This window comes from Manis javanica, chromosome 3 (genome assembly GCF_040802235.1).
Source record: "Manis javanica isolate MJ-LG chromosome 3, MJ_LKY, whole genome shotgun sequence".
NCBI lineage: Eukaryota > Metazoa > Chordata > Mammalia > Pholidota > Manidae > Manis > Manis javanica.
In genome coordinates this window covers 11,663,166-11,684,938 of record NC_133158.1, presented here as the reverse complement: position 1 = coordinate 11,684,938, position 21,773 = coordinate 11,663,166, and the positions used below count along the sequence as shown (strand labels likewise).

General features: G+C 40.8%; 1 protein-coding gene, 1 long non-coding RNA gene and 1 pseudogene across 3 annotated transcripts in view; 1 reads left to right on the top strand and 2 right to left on the bottom strand.

Moving 5' to 3' along the window:
- SYNPR (synaptoporin) overlaps positions 1-21,773 on the bottom strand; it is a 265,051-nt gene that overhangs the window by 13,454 nt on the left and 229,824 nt on the right. The gene's annotated exons all lie outside the window — the stretch shown is intronic.
- On the top strand, positions 4,421-9,712 carry LOC108389631 (uncharacterized). The gene is made up of 3 exons (XR_001851307.3): positions 4,421-4,498; positions 4,578-4,666; positions 9,499-9,712. It is a non-coding gene; the product is annotated as an uncharacterized lncRNA (long non-coding RNA).
- On the bottom strand, positions 15,849-17,228 carry LOC108389554 (poly(rC)-binding protein 2 pseudogene; annotated as a pseudogene).

The window sequence follows — 21,773 nt, the reverse complement described above, 5'->3', positions numbered from 1 at the left end:
GAGGAATTGGGTACCAAACTACGGTCTGTTTGACTCCAGATCCCACTGATTCGTTCATATGCCCATCATTCTGTCTGTCCCCTTTCCCAATCATCTGTCCAATATTTATATCTTCCCCCAACAGGCTAAGTACTGTTCTAAAAAGAGAGTAGAGGCTGGGAGATACCAGCCAGAGAGGTTCTGTTCTCAGCCCTCCTGTGGTTTATGCCTCTCCTTTCCCTGGGCTTTCTGGTTGTTCCATGGTGTTACTGTAAGATGCATTATTGTCCCACTGTCAATTAATGGACTTTGCAGGGAGAGATATATAGTGGATGATGAAGCTCTTCTGTTACAAGGGCTGGCTAATAATTAATTATCTTATTTCATGTATGAAGAATCTGACTTGTGCTTGAGAATCAATGTAGGATTTCATTTCTTATTCTCTTTTAAGTTCAATTTGATTGTGATGGACATACTGCATTTTTTCTTTTTCCAGTCTGTTTCCAGAGAACTTTATCCATTGATTTGTGGTTGCTCACCTGTGGAACTGAGGCCCCCTATTTCTTATTTTTGACTTCTCTTATGAAAAGAAGACTTATAAAGATCCTCTGCATCTCCCTCTTTGGCTCATCATAGACAATTGATTTCATAATCTTGGTGCAAGAGGAAGGTCTTCTTGGCTGTCTGACAATCTCAGAAAGGATGCAAAGTCCTCACTTTCTAGCTGCAATGCTGCTCTGCATCATAGGTTGAAAACACTGCTTGAAATCTGATTTGATTTCCAATTGATCCTACCTAAGCTTTTCATTACAAATACCATAAACCTTTCAAAACAAGTTCATAGTAATTTTGGAAAATTAATAGCTGTTCAAAATGAATTAATAGTGGAAGTAGTAGTAGTACTAGTAACAGAAGCTATTGATTCAGTGCTTATGATAAGCAAGGCACTATGCTAAGACCTTTATATACATTATTCTACTTAATCTTCATTAAGAATTTGTGAGGGAGGTTTTTTTATTATAGTTTTTTAGAAAATAAAGTATCACATGAGAGCTAAGTTTTTTAAATCAGGCAGCCCTGGGTTCTCAACTCTTACTAACTAGCTCTGGACCCCATTAAGCCTCAGTTTTTCTATCTCTAGAGGGGGCAATGATGACACATATTTTCACAGGGTTTTGCCAAGGATAAATGAGTTAATTCAATAAAATGCCTACCTCAGTGCCTGACAAATAGTAAGCCCTCAGTGAATTTTCACACATACACAGGAAAATTCTATGTATACTAATTGAATATACAACAGTATAGAAAGGTGTATCGGTATTATTCAGTGGGTTTTGGTGGTCAAATACATCATGTGGGTTCATTCAGTTATTTGACAAATCTATAGTAAGAACAGACTTAGTGATACTTAGGTGTCAGGTCTTAGGAATACAGTAGTTATTAAAAACAGACATGGCCCCAGTCTTTATTCTATTTGGAGGAAAGACCCTACTGAAATAATCGCTTAAGAATGTATAATTACAAATGGTGATAATGGCTTTGCAGGAAAAGGACTTGGTATGTTCAGAGAAGATTGAAGCTCAGAGTACATGTGAGAAATGACATTCACATCTGGCTGCTTTTGACTTCAAGTCTCCACCATGTCCCCTATGCTACATTCCCTCCAGATGTTTCATGTATACTCTGCCTGACATCTGGTGACTTCCAGATATGTTTACAGTTCCCAAATGTTTCATGTCAAGTACAATAAAGCTGGTGATGAATTACCTAAATCTTAGTATTCTCGTCTAGCTGGTTCTATGGTAGTACCAGAAATAATTTGGAAGTGCTAAAAAATACATCAAAATGAAAAAGATTGATATGGTGTTCAATAAACATCTCCAAATTTCTGGATATGGCCTTAGATAACTTTATAAATGTGATTTTTTTCTCCCAGTTATTTTTAAGACATCCAAACTGGTTTTAGCAGTTGCTTCACCCCTGGGTCTAAGACATGGGCCTCTTACTTGTTTCCTGTATTTACGGGATGATGTGTCAAAACCAATAACCAACCATTTGGAAGGAATAGCATTTTCTGCATAAGCTACCAGCTCACTTAGAAACATTTAACCCTGGTTGTTTCCCTAGGCTTACAAACTTCTAGAGTTTGAGGTCCAGAAAGGCAGGAAGACTCTTCTGCCAATATTTAGATTTGTAAACAGGTCCAACTCAGACCCTTTACTTCTGGGCCCACTTTGTTTATTGCTTGGCTTTCTAAGAGAGAGGTTGGCAGGTGTGCAAATATAGAGAGCCAACAGCCTCAGGAGACACGTTGGCCACCGAAATTCCCAATAAACAAGCAGGCATGCCCTTCTCTTAGACCTCCTGCTAGCAGCATGGCCCAATAAATCTTGGTCCTGATCAATGTCAACATGCATTCTTTTTGGGCAAGGAGTAAGCAGGAAGCAGAGAAAAGCCCAAAGCTTCCTCTTGTCACTAATTCATAGGCCTTCCAGATAAGCCATTTTGTGGCATATTTAATTTTCAACATGAATCTGTTTTGAGAAGCACCCAAGGGACAAACCTAAAAAAACAATCTTGGATACAATAAGACCTGTGCAGCTTTCCCTGTCCCCCTAGACTGGCCTGTGCCACACAAGGAACTGGAAAGAATGTACTTCATCCTCCCCCAGAATTATGTAATAATAAGAGTGGGAAGAAACTCCCGAGATAAATCCAGGCTGTCAAATACTCCTTTGAAAACATAATCCTATTGTTAATTTACTATTCTATACTACTGAGATCTAGATAGGGCATGTAAGAATTGATAAGCATAGCTAGAAATAATACAATAATGCAAATCTGATCATGGATTTTAAAACCCTGTGAGCCTTATAGTGGTCACATCTGTAACATGGAATAGGAATGCCTACTTTGCGGGATTATTGTAAAGATTAAAATTAAAAATGTTAAGCACAGAGACCGGACTATTTTAATTGTTGCATTAATGGTTGGGATGCTGATGGTGATAAGGCGATGAAATCTTCAAGTGTCATGGCCCAGATTTGTCAGGATCAAGGACATCTGACCATAAATTCAGCTGTAATGACTCGATTTGTTTTTCATTCTGTTCTTTTGAAAACAGATTCAGTCTGCTGAGGTTAAATTCATACGACCACAATTTTGTTAACATAGTCTAAAGTTTGAGCCAATGATTCTCTGTGTGTAGAGCTTTAAGCCTATTTGGCAACAACCTGTTGTGTGAGTGTGCGTGTGTGTGTGTGTGTGTGTGCATGCACATGAGCATGCACATGCATACGTGTGTGAATATTTCATCTGTGTGCAATGCGAGACTGGGAAAGAATTGTGCTAAGACATGTAAGGCTATTTGAAGAAGTTCTGCCTGGGGAAAATGAGCCCCTGCTATGATCAATGAGTTCTTTGATCATTGCTATGTTCTCAGAAAACACATAGTAGGTGCTATTTAAATTCTGTCCACATTTGGTCTCATTCAATGGATTTTAAGTTTCCTGGGGATTGGTCAGTCTTAACCACCTGTGTCCTAGTGCCTAGCCAAACACTGACCATATATGTGCTTCTCACATATATATATCCACTATGAGATATGCAAGAAGAAAGGACAGAGACTTCACATTTGAAGGGGTCACTTGGAGGGAAAATCATTTGGATTTCAAAAATCTGCATGTTTCCTGAGTTATCTCACATACAAGAAACTCATAACACTGGCTGCCTATAAAAAAGAAAATTAAATGTATAGAACATAGGGATGGAAGAAGGGTTTTTTTAGGGTTCATTTTTATTATTTTCTTTATGTATACCTTTCCCCCATATATTCTTTTAAACGACTGAATTTGAAAACGTTAACATAATTTTAGAATAAGCATATTTTACTGGATTTGACCTTTGGCAATTACGAGAAACTTTCTGTTTAGGGGAATGATTATGATTATATTTCACACTTCCCTCCCACCAACTTTTTTTTTTTGCAAGTGAGCAAGAGGTGTTAGCACAGTTAGGTTCATGAAAAGAGCTGCTATTTTTCAAGCATTCCTTATGTCTTTCTAGAATTGAAGACCCATTATTCTGTCATACATCAACCCATCTGTCAGCCTGCAACAGATGGTTAAAATGAAGAAGTTCTAAAATACCAAGGAGGAAATTACCGTGCACTTCACCAGCCATAGCTTAAATCCACTCTGACTTCAGAAATTCCTTTGCCATTTCCCTCCTCATCATACCAAGTGAAAGTAAGGAAAAATATTACATTTGAATTACAAATTAGAAGCCATTCCTCAGAAAGATGGCTAGTGGAGTTTTAGATGTTGGCTTTACTCGGTTGGTTGGAGAGAAACAGACCTGAGTTCAAGTCTCAGTTACGCCTCTTCTTGGTTACATAGCCTTTGGTCATTATGTGACCTTGTCAGCCTTCATTTCCTCAATTGAAATGGGAGAGAATTGATTGTCTTAGAGAATTTTTGCAAAAAGAATGGGTAACTTGTGGGGGTAACAGCTTGCACAAGTAGGCACCTGATAAGTGATAATTATTTTCACCATTGGTTTCCTATGTCCTTATCCCACTCCCTATAACTTTCTTCCAGATCAAAGATTCTGTGTCTGCTGCAAGCAAGATTTGAGCAGATGCCTAAGGACAGAAGGAAGGCCGACATGAAAAAGCAGCAACATGTGGGTGAGTCTGGGTGTGTTTGTGTCTGTCTGCAATGTGTGCTGTGTACCTAATGCATCGAGACCTTGTGTTGTTGTTTGGTGTGTGTGTGAAGAGAATGGACCGAGAGGCACACGGAATTGAAATGTTGTATTCTAGGAGAGCACATGTGTTTGGAAAGCCTGAGGGTACCAGGGACTTCTGCCTAAACTCTCTCAAACAGAGTGATCATATGCTTTTTTGGTTTTCATTTTCAGTCTGGATGAAATAAATATTTGTGATTTTTACCCTGTCTGGGCATAAATATTAATTGAATCATAACTTATGTTTCATGCTGTATTTAGCTGATACCACTTATTTTTGTCAGTTCTATCATATTTCCAACATATAACTGTCAGAACCTAACACTCAGTTTTTTGCAGTGGGAGTTTTTGGAAGGTTAGTCTCCCTCTCCCCGATCCTACTCTTTCCTAAGTGCTGATGTGTGTGATAGGAGATAATGGCAGGTCTGAACGCTTTGAGAAGCAAGGTACATCCCAGAGCAGGGCTTCCCCACTTTATGTGCCCTGGAGATCCTGAGCCTCTTGTTGAAATGCACCTTCTGACTCAGGAGGTCTGGAGTAAGGCCTGAGGGTCTGCGTTTCTAACAGGCTTTCATGTTATGCCAGGGCTGCTGGTCCACAGACTTTGAGAAGCACAGTCTGAGCCTACGTGAGTCTTGCTCCATAAAGACTTCCCCGTCTATTCCACCATCCAGGGCTCTCCTTCGTCCCGGTCTCAAAGACTTTCCCACTCCATTTTGCACATATTGCCATTCAGTCTAATTTTCATATACGTAGGTCTGATTTTCCCAGTTCAATTTTCAGATAACTTTCTTCCTACTTTTTGTCTTCTAACATTTATTAATTTTTACATATCAGGCACTGTGCTAAATGTTAACCTCACTTACTTCTCAATGATAAGGTAGGTACTATTACTACCATCAGTTAACAGGTGAGGATGTGGAGGCACAGAGAGGTTAAGTAAACTGCCCAAGGTCACCAGTTGGCAAGTGGTAGAAGCAGGACACAAACCTGGTTTGACTCCAGAGCCTGGGGACCCAATCATTAAGGCTTTGCTAAGGTGATGTCTTACTGGAACTGTGTCACATATATATCTTTTTAACTGTGGCAGTTATTCCAGTGTTATATTAATAGCTATAAAGCATACAGAGTAAAAATCTTATATTAATAAAGAAGAAACACATATGCATATGCCATTTTTTTTCTTTTTTTTTAAATTGGCTGCTTGGTGAAACTTGTGGACCTGAGTATCAGGAGATTAAGACTAGTATCATTAGACAAAAGTCCAATAATATGGACCTAGCTAAAATGGATATTATTTGAATCTGGTCTTGAGTGGTTATGCTATGTGGGCACATAGCCATATTATATGCCATATTGTATCCTGTTTATGAGAGAAAGAAATGAACCATTAAAAGAGTGAAGGCTCTATGTAAGATATTCTTAGTCACAAAGAAAACCCTGATTGCAGACAAATTTGCAGAAATTAGCTGAATATGTAATAATCTTATACCAGTTTGCAAAGCTGCCCCTGTTAAGTGCTGCTCATATTACTTCTTTAAAAAAAAATCTTTCACTATTACAAAAATGAAGCTAAATAGAAAGTGCTTTTTTAAGAGCACAAAGAAACCTGCATCTTGTTCAAGAGGTAAGTATGCAACCTCCTGGTTGCATAGCTCTGGGATCGACCCCGTTCCATGTATGCACTGTGGCAAACAGTCTTGAGCCTGGGAAATAAACATTTTGCAAGTATTTTGTTTTGATGATTTTCAGAGCCCGTGGAAGCCAAATTATGGTACCATCAAGGTAACTGTGTGTAGCTTAAGTTAAAAGGAAATCCACACTTGCAGTAACAATAACCTTTAAAAATGTGTTGAAAATATGAGAACCATACACAAGTGGCGATGGAGTCTAAAATCCTTTTGTAATGAGAAAATCACCAAAAGTTGAAATATCTCTGACAAGCCTTTCAAGTCTCCCATAGCGAGCCGTGGTCTTGCCTTGTTCATGTGTAAGGTCTTATGTTTAGAGGCCATGCATGAAAACTGTGTACCTTTGAACACTGGAATTGCTTCCATGCAGGGAGATGCTCTCACTGTGAGAGACATAAGGGAGCTGAGACGTATACTGCTCCGCTGATGCATTCTGATGCGGTGGCTGTACGACTGCCTGTGGACTGGAATTTTTTTCTGTCTACATCTTCATTCAAAATGTATATGTGCACATTTTGTAAGCTTCTACCTTTTTTTTTTTGATAAGCACATATTGTTGAGTTATCTTACATCAAACGCATATACACTGTACTCTGCTATGTTGCTGGCTTAAAATGGCCACGAGGTTTTTTGGTTTGGTTTGGTTTGGTTTTGGCAACAACCCCATGCCCCAACTCCCACCTTACCCAAAGGTTTCAAAAGAGTAGTCCTCAACCTATTGCTCCCTTGAAGTAACTGATGAAGTGTCAAGCTGGAGCAGAGACTGGATGAGTCTTTTTTCTGGGTTAGTACATAGCTTTTCTGATCATACTCAGGACAGTGGTAGAAACACACCCCTTGGGAGTCCCTCCTTGACCATTTTACCATCTCTTTGGTTTTCATTCTTTAGAAGGGCAGTAGAACATAGGGGTTAATTGCTATAGCTCTGAAGTCAGTTTTAGATTCTTCAATGCTGACTCACTGTGTGACTTCAGCCAAGATCCTTAAACCCTCTCAACCGTAGTTTCCCTGTCTGTAAAATAAAATAGGGGTATTACCTATCTCACAAAATTTTGGGAGGATTAAATGAGATGTAACTTACACGAAACTCTCATTACATGTCAGATATACACTAAGTGTTCAATAAATATGTTAGCATTATTATATCCGGGTATATAAGACATAGGCCAGAATTGTTTAACAAGGAGACTTGCTTGTCAAGAATGAATTCCCAAAGCAGATCACTGGTGGCAGAGGTGAAGCATTTCTGGAAGTGAGACTGAATGCTGGATGCCAATCCACTTGACTAAAATGGGAACAACCTATGGGTTTTTCAGGACAGACATTGGCTAAGTGGTCACTAAATTGAAGTTTTCACATTGTGTTAATTTAAATGTTGACATTTGCATTAGGTTGATGCTTGAGCTTCTTGGAAGCTAAGCGACAGCTTCCCAGGAGAACTTCTCCCTTTGCGGCCCTTATACTGCACTGTGTGCCCGGCTTTTGTGGGTATTTCCTTCCACATTATCCTGAAATCTACCTTCACTGCTATTTCACTTCCCACAGGCCGTGCCTGGTTTGGGATTTGTATTGCTACAAGCAATGAACAGTTATTAAAGTATTTTTCTAAGTTACATTTTTACTTGCCCAGGGCACTTAATTCCATGAATTTGGGGATGAAATGCAGTGTTATTCTCAGGTTCTGTTGTGTTTGCTAAATCACTTGCGTGTTACCAATACACATGTATTTTCTGTAAGACAAGTGAGACTTTCTCAAAATTGTGATTTCTGTTCTAAAGAGGTTTTAATGAACTTTGCTCATGAAAAAAAGTAATCAAATAGCTTTCTTTTTCTAATATCCACCAACTTCTTTGTTTCTAAAAACGAAACGGATGTGAAGACTAATTTCACCTTAGCCATTAAACAGCTCCTACCTCAACTGGGTCATATAATTGCTATTTATAAGCATGAATGTGAAGACCTTTCAAATGAAAATTCATAATTCATTTTTAATAATTTAAAAATGGAGCCGTCCTTCATTTCATCCCACCCCTGCCTCACTTCACATTCAAAACTAAGGAGAAATACCAGAGTGTTCTTCCTTAAAACGACAGACAACACGTTTTACGTTTGTCTGTTTGTTCTTATAGCTAGATGAGGCATCAACATCAGAAAGAATTTCAAATTACTTATGCATGAGAAATAGGAAAGTTAGGTAGATAGACCAGCACAATACAAAACACCAAAAGAAACACAAACTCAGGAAACATCACTGATCATTCATTCACTTTCCACCATGGGTCTTCTATGTACTGGGGATAGAATGGTGGACAAAAGCAAAATTCCTGCCCCTGCAAATGTAACTTCCTGTGCAGGAGCTGGGTAAATGAGTAAAGTGGGTAATGGTTTGGATAGTGGTTAAGTGTTATGGAGAAAAAACAATGAGAGGAAGAGGGATAGGGGGTGGAATGTTGGTAGGTGACCAGAGAAACCTTACTAAGAAGATAGGCTTTGAGTAAAGCCCTGAGGAATACAGGGAACCAGCATGTGGGTGTCTGGAGAGAGCCCTCCAGGCAGAGGGAAGAGCAGGATGCCTACTAATAGCAAACTCTACCAGCTCAGTGTGTCGGCTTGGTGGACCCGCCCCCCCGAACTCACGCAGTTTTGGGGCACAGGTCGGTCAGGGTCTTGGGTGGTTATTTCATCAGGATACATGTTGGGGCTCTGTTTACCCAGATACAATTATATACATGAAAAAAAAGTACCACTGTATTTCTAAATTTTCTTTTAAGCTAGGGATAGTTAGGGAAAACCTCTCATTTTTTTTATTTCAAAATCTTTTAGCTGGGAGATCTTCTGATGGTCAATACTACTACCCTAAGTTCTTTGTGTTTTCTTTGAGAGCCCTTTCTTCATTTAATCCCTGAAATATGGGAGTTTGTAAGGTTATAACTTCTCTTTTCACTCCTTTCTCTCCTCTGAATTTTGATCCATACGCCATCTCTTTGCTGTTCTCCACCTGTGGATGTCTTCCAGTCCTCCAGTTTAATTTGTTTGAAAAAGAGCCAGTGTCTCTCCCCCTAACCTCTTCCTCCACCTGCAGGGAACAGCTCGGCTGGATGCTACACGGGGAGCCTCCCGAAGCTCCTCCCATTCTTCCCCTCCAGCCTTCCTTGGGGACAGTGTATGGTGGTGGCTGCCAGCCCAGGCCCTGGATCCGACAGTTCTGGCTTCACTTCTGGCTCAGCCATTCACCATCCATGCTACTTACCTTGGGCCTCACTCGGAATGGGAATAAACACACTTAGCTCATAGGATTTCTGTGAGTTCTAAATCAGTAATGCATGCAAAGCCCTTGGTTTCACGCTTGACATGAAATCAGTGCTCAAGACAGGGGTGATGTTATGATTAGACTCTTACTGCTTCCTCTTCAGACTATTACATTCATCTGCCAACCACCCCATCCCACCCTACCTCCATTACCAGCACAGTATTTATTCATATAGCTTTTTAAAGTGCAGGTTTGCTAATACCCTTCTCCAGTTGAAAACTTCCTTAGAATTCAGCATAGAATTCATCTGCCTTGAGAACATTTTTTTGAGGCAGAGGCACAGGAGCAGTCAGAGATCTTTTATAGAATGAATGTCTGTGCTCCACAATTAGGCTCAAGCACCCTTTAATAGCCTCATCTCGTACTAATTCCTCCACCTTTAATACTCTGATCCTAACACACTTTCCCTCCTCACACATGCACACTCACGCACCCTCCCTCACGCCACACCCGCCCTCATGCATGCACACACCCCTCTGTCTCTTCTGTGTCTGGCTGTTCACTCCACTTCTCTACTCATGGAAGAAGTTTCCCACCAGCTTTGCCCACAGAAACCCAGCTCTTGTTTTCACACTGGACTTCAGCTCCTCAAAAAAAAAAATTCCAAGTTTCTCTGGTTGAATTCCATCTCCTGTTCTTTATTTCTTCCTATACCATATTTGCTTTTCCCTCATTACAGCCCCGGATCCAGTGAGCCAAACTGACCTAAAGCTAGGACTCTATAATTTAACATTCTCTGGGTCTCAGTGCCTAGCAAAGTGTTTTACATATAATGATTTCTCCATAACTGTTTGTTGAATTCAGTTAGGAAGATTTCGGTCTCTAAGAGCAAACTGTAAACATGCAGACAGTATTTAAGCATTGCATTTACCCAGACACCTGCTGCTCCCTGGTTCACAGTTTACCTTGCAGCTGAGTGTGAGAACTGTATTAGCATAGCCATCTGCCTTACAAATTGCAACCAGGCCTGGAGTTGCCCAAACTTTGCATCATGACACCTTACATGTAATTCTCCTCACCAGTAAGCCTTTTCAGTGAGATCTCCCACCTGACAATTTAGACCAGAGATTAAAAACTGGTGCAGCCAGTTTGACTAGCTGAAAATCATAGCATTTAGGGGTAGAGTGCATATAGAAAGGACTGTCCATTGTCTTGGTCAATATATTGACCAATCATTTGGAAAAAACATTTGGAGAACATGTCTTCTATGCATGGAATACTATGGTCCGGCCTGACTGTTAAGCAGAATGATGGCACAGTTTAAGAAAATCAGACAGCTGTTTCTTCAAACTTCGAAAGTCATTCCAAATGAGAATTCCCTTCTTATTGGGTTAGCAAAATGGCCAAGAACTTTCTAAAATTAGCACCAGTTCCCTTATCCTTATACAAATCACCATCTGGTGTTTGTTTCATGTCCTTGCAGAAAGCCAACTGAAATAGAATATATCAAGTACCAGTAACATTTTATTCTGAAAGGCCCACGTGATATCAAACACATACAAAGCAGTGAAATCTCTAAACCTATACAAGGGTGATGGATGCTTTTCATCTTGTGGCGAGGATGTTAATCTAGTCTAGGAAGAGATGGTATATGACAGTCTCAGTTGGGGATTTCGCTACTGCAGTTATGTGTCAGGTGGTATTACAGGATAAAGGAAGTTATTAAATTTAATGATAGTAACTTCGTCTCTAATATCTGCTTATAATAAAACCACGATGCTTTGGATCATTGTGAAGTAGGCAGTTATTTTCACAATAACTGCACTAAACATTGTAAACAACTGGTTTTTAGCAAAATAGAGTTTAGTTTTTCTAGAAACAGAAAAAGGAAAATAGAAAGTTAACTTGAAGCATCAGTCTTTCTTTCAAAGCCTAGGCTTGGAGAAGGTCACAAACCACATATGAGTTATATATGTGAGTTTCTCTATAAGATCTCTTTAGTAAGTTTCTGTATAAGATCATTCTGAGTCCCTCCTTCCCCACCCCATCCCCAACACACAAGGTATGCTTGTGGCTGAAGACAATTCTACTTGCCCAGAGAACATGAGGCCCAGGCCTTCTGCCATGTTTCCACAGTCTTGATGATTAAATATCCTTTGAAAAACTGACAACAAAGTCTGTTGAACATTGTTTCTTCTGCAAAGCTTTTCCATACAGTCCTGGGTAGGGTTAATCTTGACATCCATCTGTAGCCAGAGCATTGCAGGAACTCCAACTGTAGCTTGGAGCCATGAGAACCACATCTTGGAAAGGTTATTTTCATTTCCAGTCCCTAACTGGTTCCTACACAAGGATGATCCCTTGGTGATTGAGCAAGGCTAACGGGCGCAGGGATGCAAGCTGAGAGAGTGTTCCATGTTTGTGCTAAAAACGGAGGCAGGGCAATCTTGGAAGGAGGAAAACTTGAAAGGCTTAGAGAGGCTGGTGGGGGGAGGTTCAAGAAGCAGAAGAGAAAGTTGCTGGCCTCAGAGCAGTCAGCTGGCATAGGGTGGGCATGAAATGGCAGCCTGGAAAGCTTCTAACAAGGTTTTGTTTATTCATTTATTTATTTATTTACTTACTTACTTATTCATCATTCATTCATTTGTTCATTTATTAATTTACTTTTACTAACGTTTTACATTGTACCATGCAAAGTAAACTTCTCCAGCTACCCATGAAACTCGGTGTAAGTCTAGCCTAGCTTGTGTGTGGTGGCAGATTCCAGGAAGATTGGCACCTCCTCCACAGTGGGTGCTCAGTGAAGTGTGGACCACAGCCAGGGTTACCAGCAATGTGCCCTGATCTGTGTAGGGCAGGCCTGTTGGAGGGTTTCACCTGTTGCTGTGCCATAATCATCTGAAAGTGCTCACCTGCATTCTCAAAAGTGTATCTGCTTGGATGATAAATTACAAGGTCACACGCAATAGCTCTTATCTGACTGTACCTTAGAAGAGACCAGACACATTTTATCCCTAAATCTCCTGTTTACCTATGTTCACCCCTGAAATCATGGGGTTTCTAAGGGATAGGATACATCTTCAATAATTCATTCAACACTATATACTGAGTTCTCTGTCATGTGTTAGGTGCTGAGATACAATGAAAATAAATAGTCTGCACTCAAAGATCCTACAATATGGTGGGAGAGGCTGATATGTAACCTAACAATTATAAACCAGAGAGATAAGGCTTACAACATGGTTCCTCAGCACAACTGACATTTTGGACTAGGTAACTCTTTGTTCTGCTAGCCTGTCCTGTGCATCCCAGGATGTTCAGCAGCAGCCCAGGCCTCTACCACTAGATGCCAGTAGCACCCCCTCCAGCAATGACAACCAAAAATGTTTCTAGACATGGCCAGATTCCCCTACCTGCCTCCCTTCCCCTGGCCCCTGCCACTGAGAACCACTAATTCCATTAAGGCCAGACCCAAGGCATCATGGGAGGAGCCTTTTCACCTAGTTGATGTTTAATAAGTGCTTGATGAGTGAATGAAATGCATAATATCATGGTATCCTTCAGGATTATTGGAATGAAATCTAGTAAACTAGGGAGATAGTTTTAGTATGAGGCCTCAGGCAGAACTTGGCCAATGATTTTCACTCCCGAATCATTGGCTCCAACACAGTTCCCAGGGACACCCTATGAAGCCCCAAAGGTACTTGCTCCCTAAATATCACAGCACAGATTTTCTAGCAGTTATTTTCCTGTTAATGAACGCTGATTGTTAAGCACTTGGGCAAATATCAGGTGCATTAAATGCTAAATAGTCATTATAAAGCCCACATAAATATTTCAGATTTCATCATGCACAGCAGGGAAAGAAAAGAGTCCAGATTCTAAGAGGGGAAAAAAAGGCCCTGACATTCAACTAATGGCTTCACCAACTGATGCACCCACCTGGGAGCTTGAAACCTCATACATCTTAAATGTTCTTGGCAAAATAAAGTTCAATCTAATCCAACTTTGGAAGAGGCATCCCATCTCCAAGTCAGCTACTGTTTTGAGGTAACTGAGAACAAAACAGTTCCCAGCACAGCACATATATTCTTCATATGGCCTCTGCCCTGAACCAGACTGATGTGGGACAATGGGACGGCAGGGTGCCAAAATAAGCTTGACCCACATGTTAGACTTCCTTCGTGGACTCAGACGAGCTGGGTGAAAAAGGAGCTTTCATAAAAAAGCTGTCTGACTTTGGGCAACTAACAACTTCTCTGGGCCCTACTAGTAAGACAGAGGGTGAAGAAAGGAATGACTTCAAAGCTGCTCACAGCACTCATTATGTCTTTATCAGTAGTTTTACATCCTTGAAGATTCATGGAATTGAGGGGTTTGCAGCATTAATTTTAATTTTGGGGGTGGGGGAAATGGCATACAAAACCAGCCTCTCAACAGGCCTGACATTCTTTAATAAGCTCCCTGAAGTGTGATGAAACCTCACGGAGCAGAGTTCTGAGATTGGGAGCCCGCAGAATGCATAGGCGTGAGTGCTTGCTTAGTCTGAGCTAAGTCCCAGCTCTCCCTTCAGTTGACTGGTATTGTGACATGCATGATCCAGCTGGTAGCTCCAGGCTCTCTGTTACCAAATCTCCTGGGATTTCTCTGAAAGCCCCTCCTTTTCCCAAGATGAGTATTTCCAGCAACTGCAGAGAGACCCCGCTGATACTATTTAGGAGTTGCAATACATACTTAATTTTTTTTCTGATAGATTAGTTGTCCCTCTAATTGCTAAGCCAAAATTTCTTTGCTGACCCCCCAAAGGTTTGTAGTACTCTTAAAGCACACACACAAAAACCAGCTGAAGAGCTGCTTCTTTGTTTTTGGTTGCTGCTAAGCTTAAAAAAAAAACTCCTTCCTTTAATTCCTTTAGGAAGTGCCTCATTCTCAATACTTATTAAAAATGGAGAAGCAGTCCTAAGAGGCTTTTGGAGGTCTAAGTTCATAAAGTGAATATGCATAAAGGTAGCAGAATACCAAATTTCTATAATTACACCTTTCCATGCATTCAATTCCTGGAGTGAAATCAGCTTTGATTTGGGCTGATTTAATATAGCCTTTCTAATTTAAGTCTATCCCTTCACTTCAACTTAGCTGTTGTTCAATTTTAGATGGGAAAAATGGGTTCCTATTTCTTACTTTCACAAACCAGTAAGGATTCTGTATTTCAACACAGGGGTGATGAGATAGCATTTAATTTCTGACCTCTTCTGTTAATTCATGAGCTTTGGGGAAGGAAAGTATTTCTGTTTTGGAGAGATAAACTGTTAAATGAGAGGCTAAAACAGGATGGAGAGATGCAGGCTTATGTGGCTGTGCCTAGCATAATGCCTTACTCAAAGTCAGCAGGCATCAATCTTTGCTGCAAGAACAATGCTTAAGACAGGAGAGAAGACTTTGAATAATCTTGTAGCAAAAAAGGTAGTCAAAGGCACATATTAAAAAAGCATAGTTAGAAGTGGCATTTTAATGAAAACGAAGGCCTGTTGGAGCAATTTGGTTGAATAAGTAGAAAAAGAAATCAGCTAGGAAGATTTTGAGTTGAATCACAACCGAAAGACCCACTTGTCTGGCTATCCCAGGAAATACGGCAACATGAAAAACTCTCAGATACATGTATGACTGGCATAAACTGAAAGTCAAGTGGACATGGGGGTCGGAATTCTAGTTAAAGAGCTATATGCAATCGGAGCTTGGGGTCCAGTCCTTTAATAAGCACTTACTAAACTCCTGTCTGTGTTGGTTGCTGTCCTAGTTAGTGCTGGTTCTTCAGATACCAAAACCAGTCCTTCCTTCAAGAAGCTAATTTTCCACTGAAGGAAACTAATATATAAGCAAGGGAATTGTTCTAGGATGTCGGCGGATTCAACTTGTCCAGCCAGGGAATTTTTTCTTCCAGGAATATTCCATTTGTTTTAGAAAATAAGTTGACAACTTCCACTCACCCCAAGAATCTATTCTTTTTTATAAGGAATTAAAATGCTTTAATTAAAAAATCATGAGTGGATGATAAAGTGTGTAGAAACTGAAAATTCACAAACTATTTAAAACCTGGAATCGCGAACTGCTCAGAAACTACACAGATAGTTTGTAGGTGGTGGTGAACAGCAGAAAGGGATCATGGATGAATCTGCATTGTTTCAGCTGCTTCCCATGCCACCTGGTTCTGAGGAAAGCCTGACATTGATTAGCTATTCAGCCAAGCTAATGCTGGCAGGAGATGCCATGATGGTAATCTGTATATCAGTTGATCCTCCCATTAGGTTTACAATTTTGATCTGCACCTCCTGAGACATCTGATGGATCTCACTGATTTTGACGCCTTGCCACCCGATTATGTAGTCAATCTGATCATTTGGACTGGTGAGCTCAGGAGAAGTGGTCTGAGCAGAGGCGCCCGAGCCCGCACTGAATTCAGTATTGCCCTGCATCACAGGAAGATGAGATGGTTGCTTTGTCAACTGGTGCAGCCTGGTCAGACCTGGCTGTGGATGGGCATGCTGTCCCTGAGTGGTAGAGGCCCCCAGAGGTGTCTCTCCAGGCACATGAACGGGGTGGTGTGTGGGGAAAGCTCGCACTGTCACTGCCTGTGCAGTACCTGTCCCGACCACCTGCAAAGATGACCAGAGAACTGGACGGCTTGGGCAGGTCCTGGATGGTCACACCCTGTGGGTGGGACTTCAACATGACCACACAGATCTGTTTCACACTCTCAATGATGCTAGTGACAGCCTGCTCAGCTGAGGTGGGGAGCATATCCCCTGCCACCTGGACCTGAGACCCTGGACTCTATTTCCTTGATTGTGCAACTACCTTTCCCAATGAGAGAGCCACATGGACTAGTGGACCAGGGACCACCAGCCTCAGGGTGACTGGGGCTCCACTGGCAGCTGTGCTATTGGTCATGAAGCTGCTGATGTCCTCTTCGTTTGTCAATGATCATGGCAAAGGCTTTGAAGATGGCATCAGTTGTCCAGCCAAAGTGATAATTCTCATGGGACAGTTCCCTTCTGAGATGTGGTATGTGCACCATTCTCCTTGAGCATCTTCTAAACTGATTCGCCTCTCTTCCTGATGATACTGCCAACTCCCTGTAATTGCGAAAACTACTTTCCATGCATAAGCAGCCGGATGGTTGAGAGTGACGTTTAATCCACCTTTGGTCACACTGGTATCCGTGTCTGGAGAGCTGGACTTTGAGTGGTCAAGTTTTTGGTCACTAGAGGGGGTGAAAGCCAAAACTCCAGGCAAGAGGCAACTGAGGGGGAAACGGGGAGTGGATGGGAGGGGGAAAGACAGGAGAGAGGGGTGCAGAACAATAGGGACTGGCAGGAGGGCGAGGGGCCCCTGTGGTTTGTTGTGGGCAGTGGAGGAAGGTGGGTGGAGAAGGAGAAGGAAGGGGAAAGAGATCCCTGGCGCCGGTGGAGGGCAGAGGAGGGCAGCTGAGGACGGGCAGGGAGAGAGTGCAGGCTGCGCCGCTTGGGCTGCTCCCTCTGCTGGTCGGGGCTGCAAGAATCCATTCTCATATAGTCTATCATCAAATTACTTTATATCAGCAAGAGGATAAAGTCTTGGTGGAATTTGTTTTATTGTATTAGGCACAGTAGAAAAGAGGTTTCTCTTCTTTTAAAAGCATTTAGAAATTATCTGAATTTTGAAAACAGAATTATTACCATTTCTCAACTTCTCTTCAGGCAGAATTCATGTCCAAATCTTTAAAAGAATGGCTCTTATTCAACAGTAATTCTTCAGTTTTCTGACTGCACATTTGTCAAATGACCTCCCACAACCAGAAAACACATCGGCTTCAATAAACAGAGGCTGAAATGATGTTTCAGAGGTTTAAAAATTTGAATTCATCTTGAGGAAGCACAATGATAAATGCCTCCTTTCAAGAAAAGGAATGAATTAGGGCCAAAGTTCACATTTTTCAGGAGCAAAGACTGTGGGGATGATGTGTGTACTATATTTTGATTTCATTTCCCTCTTACAAAATGACTGATTTTTTCAGTCCTGATTAATCAGGACAAAGTGCATAACAAAGTGCCAAAAGATCTTGTAGTTGGGTAGACTCTCCCTGTACATCATAGTATGCATACTATAGGTAGTATTTGAAAAGAATTAGGGTCCAACATGTGAAAGAGCAAGCTAAGTTTCTTCTTAAGACAATTAAGGCATTGTCTTAAAACCAATGAAATTTGCTGGGATTTTCGAGATCCTGATGCTTAAAGTGTAGCAGTCCTAATGGATACTATATTCAGTATCTATAGACCCAGAACTGGATGATGCATATTCTATATTTTTGAGAATTCTTCCTGTGTTTCTTATGGAATACACATTTGCTGTGTGCATCCCATGCTAATCACAGTTCCTGGCACACAGTAGGAACTCAATGGATATGTGTTGAATGAATGATGATAACAGACCCTATCCATGATGACCAGTTTGGTGGGTCATTAATTTCATTTTTTTTTTTTTGAGAGGGCATCTCTCATATTTATTGATCAAATGGTTGTTAACAACAATAAAATTCAGTAGAGGGGGGTCAACGCTCAATGTACAATCATTAATCCATCTCAAGCCTAATTCTCGTCAGTCTCCAATCTTCTGAAGCATAACGAACAAGTTCTTACATGGTGAACGAATTCTTACATAGTGAATAAATTCTTACATGGTGAACAGTACAAGGGCAGTCATCACAGAAACTTTCGGTTTTGATCATGCATTATGACCTATAAACAATCAGGTCAAATATGAATATTCGTTTGATTTTTGTACTTGATTTATATGTTGATCCCACATTTCTCCTATTATTATTATTATTTTTATTTTTAATAAAATGCTGAAGTGGTAGGTAGATGCAAGATAAAGGTAGAAAACATAGTTTAGTGCTGTAAGAGGGCAAATGTAGATGATCAGATGATCAGGTGTGTGCCTATGGACTAAGTATTAATCCAGGCTAGACAAGGGCAGCAAGACATCCATGGATGCAGAAGATTTCTCTCAAAGCAGGGGGGGTGAGGTTCTGAGCCTCACCTCTGTTGATCCCCAAATTCTCACCTGATGGCCCCCCTGCGACTGTGCCTGTCTTAGGTTGTTCCTCCCTTAAGGAATCTTACCCGTCTCTGGCTAACCAGTCATCTTCCGGGGCCATACAGGGTAATTTCATTTTTAAAACTGACTTCAGGGAACTAGAGCTACGGGAGAAATAGTCCTTGCCCTTTGGATATTTAATAATGAGGGAATCAGACAAAACCTCACCTAACTGAAGCAAAGGAAGTAATGGTTTTCACACAAAGGTATATTTCCACACAGACCTATGGAGGTTTAAGGAGGGAGAATCCATACATCTTCTGGAATATGGAAGGTATGGAAGGTGAAGGAATACTTCATGGAACAGATAGCATTTGAGATGGGTCTTTGAGGATGAGTCGCATTTTGACGGGCTGTGATGGGACAGTGAGGAGGACCTTCCGTGGCAGGCAGAGACTCAGTAACTATGCAGAAATAGGAATGTATACAGCGTGTTTAGGGAATGGTGTGTAGTACAGTTTGGCTAAAACGGGTGTAGGAAATGGTAGGAGATGGCTCTGAGGATAGGTGAAGAGTCATCATGGTTTAGGAAGCTCTTTCTGTAAACCAGAGATGGCCACTGGCGTAAACTCAGCTGCATTTGGAGTGGTGGTCAGAAGAATGGAAGACAGGAGAGTCTCCATAAATATAACCTAATATGAATAGATTCTGTCATTTCCATAGTCCCTCACCCAGCCCATTCCCCAATGCTAATCCATAAGATATGAAGGTTTCATAAGGTCCAGAAGGGGCTTCCCAGCAGCTGTATCTTCTAATCAGGAAGATCCGGGGTAGTTTGGTTTCCCTTTTTTCAATCTGGAATCAACAATCTGCAGAACGAGTATAATTTTTAAAAAAATGCAAGGAAGGCTGTGGGAAATAGTTTAATTGGAGATTTGAAAGGAGCTGCCAGATTTACGCAGATGCTCCCAGGAGGCAACAAGAGCAGGAAGCAGGCTGGACACAGACTTGCACCAATCTTACTTCTCTCGGACAAACAGAAATGCAGACACTGGAGACACCCCACGATGAAATCTATAAAGCATTCCGTTATCTTAAAAAGTCATCATTACATGTAATTTATGTGTTTTTTTTGTTCTGTTTGTGGCCAGAGGAGCTGCTAATGGTTTTGAACTTCATCTTATGGGTCTCAGTAAGAAAGTACGCTGCCCATGCTGGGCGTGTGCAGAGCCCAGTGCTGGGGCTAAGCCGACATTGCTGTGCAGATCAGTGTCCATCTCGGGGACTTCTCCCTGGAAATTAAAGCCTGAGTTTCTGCATACTTAAATATGGCCTAAAATGAATTTTTGATATCCTCTTAGTATCTCCATTTTCAAGGTAAATGTTTCAATGGCAGCCTCCTTAAAATAAATTGAGTTGCTCTTTTCTTCTCTGGGAAGAAAATTCTCCTTGTTGATCTTTTGGGGAAATCTTTTCTCCAATAGCATAAGATAGTAGGGTCTAGGTAGAGTCCAAAGATAGAATCCAAATTTCTCACTCAGATCAGAGGATATGGACTTAAAATAGAAACTTCTGCCTTAAACATCAGGAAGACAATCAATTTCTTGGTTTTCATCCAAAAGAAATGATTTAAAATACATGTCAAGATTGAAGTGCAGAGCTGATCATCACAGCATTGCTTATGAGAGAGAAAAATTCACATCCACCCAAAATTCCAAGTCCAATAATATGAGATTGGTTAAATAATTCATGTTACCTCAGTATAATAGATTACTATGCAGCAATTACAAATGGAAACAACTGGAGTTAAATAATAATGGGTATAAAAGTACTACCAGAGTTATTCTACCCTTTCTTGATCCTATGAATAAATAAATAAACCATTCTTAAACATCAGCTATGTGCTTGCACATTATTTAAACTTCATAATTATCTTTTCATGTATGGGTTCTTATAACTTTTTTACAGAGGCGGTAGAAATTACACACAAGTCAAGATCATTTTATTTGACAACTATCAGAAATCCAAAACAAACTCTCAAGCACAAAGGGAAATTCGGGACTCAACACTGGAAAGTCTACAGGGTGTCTAGCTTCATGTATGGCTTATTTATTTACTTTTGGTCAAGTCAAATCTCTCCTATATTTCTTTCTCTCCATACCTAGGATCCACTTATCTATTCAGCTTTATTCTTTAGACAGATTTCTTTCACAGTTTTGGAAATGTGGTTACCATCAACCAGACTCACATCTTCGTAACTTAGAAATTTTGGAAGGAAAAGAACTTCACTTCATAAATAAATCCCAGAGGAGAATGTGATTGCCTGGCTTGAGTCACTTGACCATCTTATGGGTAGGGCCCCATGACTGACAGTCCAGCAGGACTACATGAATGGGAGAGGGCTGGTTCCAAAAAGGAAGCTGGGAGGTCAAAAAAAGTGTTTAATATCGTATTATTCCCCCACCCCCTATTATTGATCAAGCCATTCCTCCAGTCAAAAGTCCCTCCCCCTCATCCAACTAGTTTGTAATCTTTGTCAAGTCTCATGGACTGCAGAAAACTTCTTCCATCACGAAACCAACAGCACACACTCTTCCCTACTGACCCCTACGTGCCATCCCTATCACTGGTAACAATAAAAACATTTCCTATGTGCTTTCATCCTGATGTGTCTTTGTCTTGCATGACAGACTTGACTCTTAGCTCCAGCATGCTGAGGACTTGGTAATTTCATGCATGTCTTGCACACAGCAGGTGCTTTGGATTTTCATTTTCCTACTTCTAAGTAAAATTGGGATTGCAGTTTGGCACCATGGGAAAACGCTGGGCATTTTAGTCTGCTTTTCTCTAGCTTCAACTGCAATTTTTCTAAGTTCTTTATCCAGTGTAATTTTTTTTTTGGTCTTGTAATCTGTAGGTTGCGAATATCTACATATTTCTCTGGCCATAGGTATGGTTAGTCAAATCAGCTAGTGTATCCATTGGATCACAAATAAAGCTCATTGCCACTCAGATTAAGCTGTCAATTTCAT